Source organism: Trachymyrmex cornetzi, unplaced genomic scaffold, assembly GCF_001594075.2.
Source record: "Trachymyrmex cornetzi isolate Tcor2-1 unplaced genomic scaffold, Tcor1.1 scaffold144, whole genome shotgun sequence".
NCBI classification, from domain to species: Eukaryota; Metazoa; Arthropoda; class Insecta; order Hymenoptera; family Formicidae; genus Trachymyrmex; species Trachymyrmex cornetzi.
Genome location: NW_017296027.1, coordinates 250,093 through 260,985, shown reverse-complemented (window position 1 = coordinate 260,985; position 10,893 = coordinate 250,093). Strand labels below are relative to the sequence as shown.

At 33.6% G+C, this 10,893-nt stretch overlaps 1 protein-coding gene across 1 annotated transcript in view; it reads right to left on the bottom strand.

Annotated features, from left to right (window-relative positions):
- LOC108757494 (apoptosis-resistant E3 ubiquitin protein ligase 1) overlaps positions 1-10,532 on the bottom strand; it is a 23,083-nt gene extending 12,551 nt beyond the window's left edge. The window contains exons 1-2 of the mRNA XM_018501930.1: positions 10,019-10,532; positions 9,776-9,859 (exon numbers count right to left, since the gene is read on the bottom strand). The gene's annotated coding sequence lies outside the window, so the exon portion shown is untranslated. The remainder of the gene's footprint in view (positions 1-9,775; positions 9,860-10,018) is intronic.
- Between the last annotated feature and the right edge of the window lie 361 nt (positions 10,533-10,893).

Below are 10,893 nucleotides of genomic sequence, written 5' to 3'. Positions count from 1 at the left end.
CCCCCCCCCCCCCCCGCGTGTGTGTGTATGTGTGTGCGCGCGCAATTAAGAAAATAATTAAAAAGTGTAGATACACTGAGAAAAATTTCCAGAATTTATCCGTTCAAAATGTAACAAACGGATATTTCCGATAGATTTTGATCATATATTTAAGACTATCCGATAAAATTTTCTTAATATTTTATCGGATATAGTTCTAAAAATCATCGGATAGTCCTAAATATACGATCAAAATCTATCGGAAATATCCATTTGTTAACATTTTGAACGGATAGTCTGAAAATTTTTCTCAATGTAATAGATAAATTAAATAATACATAAAATATTAAAAATCAGCGCTATGTAACAATTGCTATTGTAAATCTATTGTAATAACATGTATAAATTACCATACATTTTCGTAGTTTTTAATAAGGGGGCTTATTGTAATCTCTCGCAGAATAGCGGGAATGGATTTATGAAATAAGAACAATTAATATAGAATGGTAGCTGAAGTCTAAAGAGCGCGATGTCCAAACTTTACGAGAATTTAAATCCTTAAAGTTCTTCATCATTTAATTTATAAAGTCAATTATATGTGTGTGTGTGTGCCGTGTAAAAGTTTTAACACAAAACGTTAATACTGTTTTTACATACTCTGCTTCCATTTCTTAACCATATGTAGTACAATTAAAATTGTAATTGCAAACAAAAATTTTATACAAGCATAATCACAATTTAAGTAATGAATTAGCAAAAAATTAAATTTTCTTAAATAAACAGTATATATATATATATAATTACCAGGGAATGGAAAGTTACTTTTTAAAAGTAACAAATTACAGTTACTCGTTACCGAGTAGAAAAAGTAATAAGTTACCGATTTTTAAAAGTAACTTGTTACCGTTACTTGAGAAAGTAACTTTTCGTTACTTTTTCGTTACTTTTTTTAAATCGACGACCGCCAATCACAGCGGACGGGCCTAGGGGCTTTTGTAGTCTCGAGCGCTATGCACTGTAAAACATTGTTGTGTAAAATTACAACTATTATACTGGATAATTTTGAGACCCACTATAATAGTTGTAAACGTCCATACGTTTGTAAATTCGTAATATGTAAATAATAATTTCTTGGTTTGTGACTAAGCAGATAGTGGAAGTACAATTACAATGTATATGTGTAGTTACAGGAACAATAATATGACAATACATTTCGCACTATATATTATTATACATTTAACAACAATACGCGAAAAATTTGTTATATTACATACTTAATATTACTAAAATTTAGATAATTACAGAAAATATTCAAAATATCCTGCTATTTACGTAATTTTCAATATAAAATAAGATATATTTACACAATCAAAACAAATTTACATAATATTTGTGGAATTACATAATTTCTGTAAAATTGCATGATGTTTTATATTTACAGAACTAATCATGTAATTTATTTTACATCTATTATATGTGTAAATTTACGAAATTTTTATACAGTGTAAGTGCTTTGTGTCGTATCGTGTCCAATCATGTGCAAAGTAACGATAAAAGTAACTGTAAAATTCGTTACCGTTACTAAAAAAATGTAACTTCGTTACCGTTACAGTTACCAAAGAAAAAAAGTAACGCAGTTATTAGTAAAGTTACCAAAAAAGTAACTTGTAACTATAACTTCGTTACAAGTAACGAGTTACTTCCATTCCTTGATAATTACAATGACGTATTGCACATTTAATTTAATACTGAATGATTATTTATTTACTTCAGCTTACATTGCCAAGAATACACATCCAAACTACATTTACACCTTTAAACTTATTTCATCTATACACTACTTATACTAATTATTATTGCATCTCAAATTTACTGTTATCATAATACAAATTAAAACCATACAAAATATCTCTCCTAGCTTCCTTACATTAAATATCACAGTTTTACTTTTTTTAAATCCTTTAATTCTCAACGTTTGTTCTCTTAGTTGCCTGTTAACACTTGCTCACCTTAAAAGTTTCTTTCGCCAACGTTGATTAAACTAATCGACGGTTACATAAGTCCGCTGAACAAGCCCCACGTAACCCATCAGTTAGCTTAACCGAGGTTGGTGAAAGAGATCCTTAGTCATCTATTCTTACTTGTTCACACACACACACACACACACACACACACACACACACACACACAGTACTTATCCTATTATTACAAAACTATATCTAAGCTTTTTTCTTCTCTTCTCCTGATTTCCTTTTATTTCTGCTTTCTCAGTTTCTTTATGACTTCATTTTAATTGTCCAATCCAATACTTTATTCCACAGCCTATCTTTATTGTCTTTTTATTTTTGCCCAATTCTATGAATTATTCACTTGTCCTCTGACACTCCTCTATATACTCCATGCAATCTATTTTACCACAATGTACATCTTCTATGTTCCTCCTTCAGCCAGTATTTATTTGCTTCCTCTATATTTCCACACCTTGGATTTACTAACGCATCTTTTCTGAATCCTATTTTTTTCCAAATCATCTCTCTTTAAAAATACCTAGGTCTTTATTTACTATTTCTAACTCTTTATACCTCTTGGCATAAAGTGTTCAATCAAACGTACAAAATATACATTACAGATATAATAATGCTGTATGTTTTGTATTGATGTTCGATTGAATACACAATCCATTTACGGATAAAATTATCGACAACCAGTAATCAGAGGTGCAGAAATTAGGCATTCGACTGATTGGAAGAAAGTTAAAATGTACTTATTAGTTGTAATTGAAATAGGAAAAAATAGGATTTAGGAAAAAAATTAGAATTTAATTTTTATGCCTGGCATTTTCCCGACTAGTCACGACTGCGACACCTACGTTCTTCTCTGTCTTACCCTACGTCGCGACTACAACAGTTACATCTTCTTACATCTCGTTCTTTGCCATAGCCCTAACGTTTCCGAACGCAGCCAGTAGGTCTGTTCGCGTTGCTTCAAGGATTATTATTAAGAATTTTTTGGAATTTTAAATACAAAATACATTAAAATTGTATTGAAATACAAAATACATCGAATGATCTTCTTGAAATACAAAATACAAAATACATTTTGTATTGTATTGGAAATACAATATTTGAGATACGATTTGTATTTAAAATACTATATTTCAAATACAAATATTTGAAATGTGCCCAGCCCTGGTAGCAGTAAGTATTTTTCGCTGTAGCACCTAAATTTAAGTAGCTAATAAATTGAGCTTTGGCAGTAACGACATTAGCTGCCTCTATTATAAGAATATATTTAATTGTCACGGCTATGTTTTGGTTGCGTTGGTTAATCTTTTCCCTGCGTGAGACTTAGATACCAGATATGAAAGATTAATGTCTTAGAAAATTTGTGTATATGTGCGTGCAATAATGATTTAGTAGTATGTATAATGACGTAATGTGTCAATGATACCTAAATCATACCTATATGATTCCTATTGAATCGGTAAAACAAGTGATCCCATCAGTCTTCACTTTAGAATCTCTTTATAAGCTACCTGATCGTCGCTTAGTGATTGCGTTCGTAAATTTTAGCGACGTACTTTACGACTTATGAAAGCAGCATCCGATAACAATAGCAGTCCACTCGCAAGTAAGGATAATACAACAATTCGAACTAATTTGAAACTCTGTTTCGTAGATACTCCTGAATTACGCAATTATGCGGAGCACAATGCAGAATTTCCCTACACGACCGCATTCAATTAGTTGCGTTTAATTCCCCGGAGTGTAATCGAGCTCGCGTAGGTACTCGCGGCGGACATTAATCTCCGTAGCGAGAAAAAACGTTTTTTTACGACGATGAATTTATGTCAATGGAAAGAAAACCATTGTGTCACAGACAATAAAAAAATATTAATACTCCGAAATATTTTGCACAAACGTTATAAGTAATATAGTCGACAAATTTTATGATGCAGTAGAATTTTTTGTGGAGTCGATATTAGACTAACGTATGGATCAAATAAAATATTCAATAAATTTTGGAAAGAAGTGAATAAGTTTTATTCCACGCAAAATACTTGTCGATCGATATGTTCCACTCAAGGATCATTCGGGTTAAAAATGATTTTCTGTTTCGCTGTGTTTTGATAATTTGTTCATGTTCATATTTATCTAAAACAGAAAGCCGAATAGAAACAAATAAACGTACATCCATAAGCTGTATAAGCTACATAATTTCTACGTGTTAGTTTTATAGTAATCCGTAATACCAATTATCTTTTGGTTTGTTCACTTTAATCACAAAAATTGCCGGTTGCCATTTTACTCTAGCAGAGAATATTTTTCGCTGTAGCACTTAAATTTTAGTAGATAATAAATTGAGTTTTGGCAGCAACGACATTAGCTGTCCCTATTATAAGGACATATTTTATCTATTTTTTTAACTGCCATAGCTATATTTTAGCTGCGTTGGCTAATCTTTTCTCTGCGTGTACATAAAAAAGACTTATTATATTATATATATTATATTAGCTTATATTAAAGAATCCATAATACATGAAATAAACTTTTAATACAGACTCAGTTAACCAAAATTACATGTAATGTACCTTTTTTGTATTACAATTAACAATATAATTGTAATATAACACACGTGTTATATTACAATTAATCGTACTAGAAAATAAATCGAAATCGGAAATAGACTGCGGTAGATGCAATGAGAATGCCACACAAGTTTTCTGTGTACACTGAACTAGTGTACACTTTTGGAACTTAAAGTAAGATAGGTATATGTTTGATATTTGTCGAAAGAGAGTTCTAGTGCAACATAGTGCAGAAACAGAAAACAAATCAACTATGTCGTCAAAACGATATTATGCGCAGGTAGCGCAAGCAACCGACAGCATTCCAGAAACAATTACGAATGGAATGCTCGGTTACGCGGCTAAGAGCCTATGAGGAATAGCTGCCACTTACTTAGTTACTCATGTTTAAAGGGATGCTGGATTGACGGCCGAACTTAATCGAAGTCGATAGTACAGACTTTTTTAAATTTCAAATTCGATAATAGTGACATCTTTCATTCATTTCTTATACTTATTATATATCGTTGTGTATCTCGCTCAAACGCATTTATCTGTCCTTACCTAACATATTACAATGCTATCTCTTAGAAAAAGATTAACTAAAATACTGCTCGGTTTCATGGCTTCACGTCAATTTCACTCGTAATATACAAACGAAATTTTTGGCGACTCTTTTCTCTTATATTAAAGCCCTTACCTCGTTTCTAAAAGCATAGGATTGTTCTTCGAGGTGTTTTGTAGGCTGCTGGCTACTTATTTTAAACGGGTAAAATCTGAAACTTTTATATGCAGCACATATTGTGACGTGTCGACTACAGAAGCCGATAACAAAACTGTAAGTCTTAAATTTTCTTTCGTTTTTCGTATTCAATTGTAGCTGGCGAATTGCGTTGTTGTCGATACTTTAATTGTAGAGAAGGACTTTTCAATCCATAAATACAATTAAGAGAAAATAGTCTTTAATAATTAATGGTAAAACAGGATACTCCAGCATCCCCTTAAGTACGCTTTTAATTTTAATAAAGTTGAACGTCGGCAGCAAATATATTTTATTTTCAATAGCCAACTTTTAGCAATAACAGCAAAGTTTGAACCAGCAACTAATATTTAGCTGATATTACAAAAAACTTTTTTTGCGTGTACAATTTATGAGTATATAGGAAGTTAATGTAGTTTTAAAACAAAAATTCTAAGATAAGTAAAAAATAAATATACGCGTTAATTTAACATATTATAAATGTTAATTTTACTGAAGAAATGTTTCCACAATTTGTGTCAAAGTACTATATTTTTTGTGTTAATTTTACGTAATGTTATTTCTTAACATACTATTATTAAAATATTTATCTTATATTAAATTAATACAAAAATTTAAAAGGACTGTTTGACACATGAAATGTATTTTTAACAAAAATTTTCTAATTATGTATTCAGATGCTTGCTGCGGAATATTACTGCTGATTATCGAAAATTTCGTCGTGTGACTTCGTGCCGATAATGACTTCCCTGCAGATAACTATCACGCCGAGGCAATTAACAGGCTCATGCATTTAGATGATACTTGGTAATAGGAAGGATGTGGTGTTAAATCACGCAGACTCTTGGATCGGATTTAATTTGCAATTCTCTGTACTGTGTAATCAGCTTCGGTAAAATGGTTTCTAGCCACCCGAATCCATATCTCACACTCGCATTTCCATACCATTTCTCGTCGAGGTGTTTCCGGAAAATTCGACTTACAATCGCTAGCAACTTCTGCGTGTGGTTCGTGATTGCATTCATGAAAATAATCTTTGTATTTATAAGGGTTTCGCGTGTTACTGCGCAAGTTACCTGCGTGTCGGGCATAACAGATGTTTTAATTTAGCTCGAAAGAAGTTCTTCACGATTAAATTCAAAATGTCAAATGATAAAATGTATATATATTATAAAATAAGTCTTTATACAATTTATATAACGACATATTTCCGAATACAAAAATATGTCTTATATAAGAAAATAATCATCTCCATTTTTAAAAAATATGAATGTAAATTTAACATCATGCGATGTTTATATAATTCTTACCGTATCAGTTAAGATAAACATCAATATAGTATGGATTTAACATCATGATTTAAAATTTATTAAATCTGTTGATTTTTATCAACGCTGACGTAGTGAGAATTAGATTTAGCATCCATGTGTAGTATCAAATCCCGTATTTTTTAGAGTGTAACAATTAAAATTGTTAGCCAACTGTTAGTTTATAACAATTTTATTTCTGCTATTTGTCACAATAATATTATACACAATGTTACATTTTCTTTTCAGCGATTTTGCTTGTGCTTATACAACTTTGATAACAGTCCAACAAGAAAATCTGCGGCGAGCAGGGTCAATATTTCTTAGAGGTCGTTGAATACAAATCCACCAAAAATACGTCAGGTTTTTGAAATAAATTGGACAACATGGGTCAAAAACAGCCACATTTACTATTTTTTTGTGGCTATACAAAGTTTGATCTAAAATGGTAGATTAAAATTGGAAAGTAGATAGATTTGTATTAAAAAGGTATCTTTAGGTTTTTTTGAGATCGCCGATACCGAATCTGAACTCGAAATTTTTATATTCAAAATGGCGGACCATTATAAAGGACAAAATGCGAAAAGTAACGTTCAATCCGCCATATTGAATATAAAAATTTCGAGTTCAGATTCGGTATCGGCGATCCTGAAAACTCTAGGATACCATTTTCATACAAATCTATCTATATACTTTCCTGTTTCAATCTGCCAATTTAGATCTGCTATTTTACATTTTAGAAAACGTTCATGCCTTGATGAAAAAATTGCATAGTAAAAAATGAAAATTCCTTTTAAGGGTGAAGATCAGCTCTTTGTGACGTTAATTAAAAAATAAAATTTTGTTTGACCAAAAAATGGTAAATATGGCAAAAATGCTGTTTTTGGTTCATATTACTCAATTTATCTAAAAAATCTGACGTGTTGGGCATCTTTCGCTGACGAATTTGGATTCAGCGACCTTGAATTTAGGTACTAAAAAATACTGGTCGTGATCACTGAAGGAAAAAATGTGAAAAAAATTTTGTCGGATAGTGTAATTTCTCGCGCTAATGCTTTTGCGTCGTACTCTTTTGATGGTTAAGATTGTGCACTGATACAGTATCAGAAATTCTTTATGTAGCCTAAAGAAAGAGCTTCTGGCGCGGTAAGTTTGAAGATTGAGGTCATTCGAAGCGATCGATACTTTTCCCTCTATACTTGCGTGTAACATCGCGTGTAACATTCGGAAATACACTTTGATCTCGCGTGTGGCAACGAAGCGTATTATTCCTAATTATATCCCTTAATTTGAACTCGCGTTCTAATTAACCGACTAGTCCCGACGTTATTTTGGTCGCATGATTGAAGGTAATCGCTGAGAAAGTTCTCGAGCCAGCTAAAATATTTTGCGCTTTATGACGGAAGGAAAACCATTGCACATTGTCGCGAATGCTTCAACTCAAAACAGTTTTTATTCTCTGACTTTAATACGTACGACAGACAAAATTCACTGGCCAGATAACAAACGCGAGGCGAGGCATGGGAGTGGATTATACGTTTTTCGCCGCAATGCCGAGTTTTGGAGGATCGATCTTGTTCATTGTAAAGCGTTAATCTGTATCGCAAACTCGTTGACTGCGAAAGCTTTCTTCGGCTCGTTACTCATAAAATGTAAGCGTATACATCACAATGAGAATGCTTTCGTATAAATTCACCGTGGTATCGACAATATGAGGAAGATGACAGGAAACGCGATTCCATTCGGCACAGCCGCTATTGTAATGGACACGGTACCAGTTTCAGTTGTTAATTCGATTTGTTCAGCCTCGAAAATAACAGGAAATAACAGTAATTATATTGCAACTCTTCTAAGTTAATAATAGCAACTGCAAAGGCCATATTCTACATTAATTATGATTACAAGCAACATGTATGTATGTCATGTTAAGTTCACTCGGCATTATTTTAATAGAATTAGAGATAAAATCGTACCGCTGCTTCGATAATATTATTTAAATTGAAAATAATCTTGTTGATTTAACAACAGTAATAATGAAACAAATAAAATTTTATTAAAACAAGAGCATAAGTATTTGTTCCATCAATGGTGTATTGCGTGTGTGTGTGTGTGTGTGTGGGGGAGGGGGGTGCATGCGCGTGCGCGCGCCTATGTATGTGTGAATCAACAAAATCATTTTCAATTAAAATAATGCTGTTCATACAACATCATTTTTTCCTCAGTGTACTTCTCTTTATTTATTTTTAAATAAATATCAACTCTTTTTGATTTTTTTACTTCAAAATTTTAAGATAACTGTTATTTTTAATCTCTGTTAGAAACAATAAGGAATCAGCTGTTTCCATTCAACGAAATTTTATGTGCATTTCTTCCATTATCGAGACGAGTTGTGTAACGAATTAAAGTATCTCCTTATTAAGTGCATCGCAAAGCACTTTATCGCAATGAAGAAATTTCAGAAAATGTTAAAAAAATTAACGCCTCCGAACCAAAGAATAAAAAGATATTCCACTCTTATTTAGTTTTATCTTTGTTCTTTCGAAAAAGTGAAAACATGAAATCTACATTTCTAATGAACTTAAATAAAACAAAAATATGCGGTATAAATGATCCATACTAATCTTTGTATTCTAAAAAGTGTCGGTGTAGATTTAAACCCTTGGTGTTTATATCAACACCATCATGGTGTAGATTTAATTCATGTGGATATCATGGATGTGTAGATTTAAAACCAATGGTATTAAATCTACACTATGTTGGTGTTAATTTAACACAAATACAGTGAGAATTATATAGACATGGTGTTTTCACACCGCTATTTTTTAAATTATACAGAACGTGATTCGTAGTATAAATCTGCTAATTAACGTCTGCAGCTAATAAAGTAAAAAAAAAAAGAGGAAAAAAATGATAAATCTAATTTTGTTCTTTAGTAACAATTATTAAGATGTAATCGTATGATTACACAAAGTGGAAAGCGATGTGGAATGAAGAAGCGGAATCTTTTTCCAGATTAAATATTCTAGTGAAGATCGTGGCAGCGAGATGTAAGTTTAGCGATTTGGTGTCACTGGTATGGAATTGTATATGTATGTCATGTACCGTGAAAAAGTGCGCGCTCTTTGATATGAACGAATGTAGCGAACGCAGTGATAAACTTACGATTCAAACTGATGTCGGTTTCCTTTTCCCCCTGCGGAAAACTCGTAAATTCGATTTTAAGTGCAATCAAGATTTTCAATGGCGCTAAACAAAAAAAACTTGTTTTTTAGGTTTGTTTTTTAGAAAATAAAAAGACAGGGAGAAAGGGAGAGAGAGAGGAGGAATAGAGAGAGAGGGAGATGATGGAGGGGGGGGAAGGGTGAAAGAGATTTTATTTTACACCAAGAAAATTAACACACTTACGAGATCGCAATCGACACTTCACTCACGAGAACAGTTCTCGGAGAGGAGGGCAAAAGATCTGTATGAACGATGTGATCTGTGAGATTTAGGTCGGGACAAAATGCGAGGCTCTAACAGTAAGAAGGCCAGAGGTGGGAATAAGGAGAAATATTCCTGTTACACTTTTCGAAGACGTTCCTGGATTGACTAAAATCCAATGGTAGCAATGTTGCGCTAAAAGTTCGGCTGACAACCAAGGTGTCAAAGGCTCTCCGCGCGGCCAGCTAATCGGGAGTCAGCCGCAGCCTCATTATTGATAAGAATGCCGTTTCTGTCGCAGATAACGCGAACGCGCTCGTCGACCGCGAGCATAATGTCCCGCGTACGGAGGCTGAGAATGAACGAGACAGACGACAATGAAGACGAGATTCGAAGGGAAGGAGAATCCACGCGCTATAAACCCCAAGGCAAGATTCACCAAACGTTTCCTCTGACAATATAGGTTTGCAATTTTCTATGCGACGCGCTCACGCGAACTCACGCCAGGCCACTGCATGCGATGCGATTACGCGGCGGGAACCAACCCTCCGCGCCACGTCAACCCCACCACGAGCGAGCGCAAGAGAGCCACGCCACCCTTCTCTCGCGCTTACCCTCTGGCGGGAGATATCACGCCGTCGACCTACTCTTGTCTTTCGAGCGACTCTCCCGTACTCCCGTCTTCAAGGCGTCGTCGTACTACGATCACATTCGACTGCACTACCCTCGTGCTTCATCTCCGCGCTACATCGTGTTTCCCGATCGTGATACCGCATGTGAAGCGTGAGTACGTGTTTCGACTGTCATACGCATCATTATCCGAAAAATCAATGGTTGATGGGAAAAAGAGTGTAATG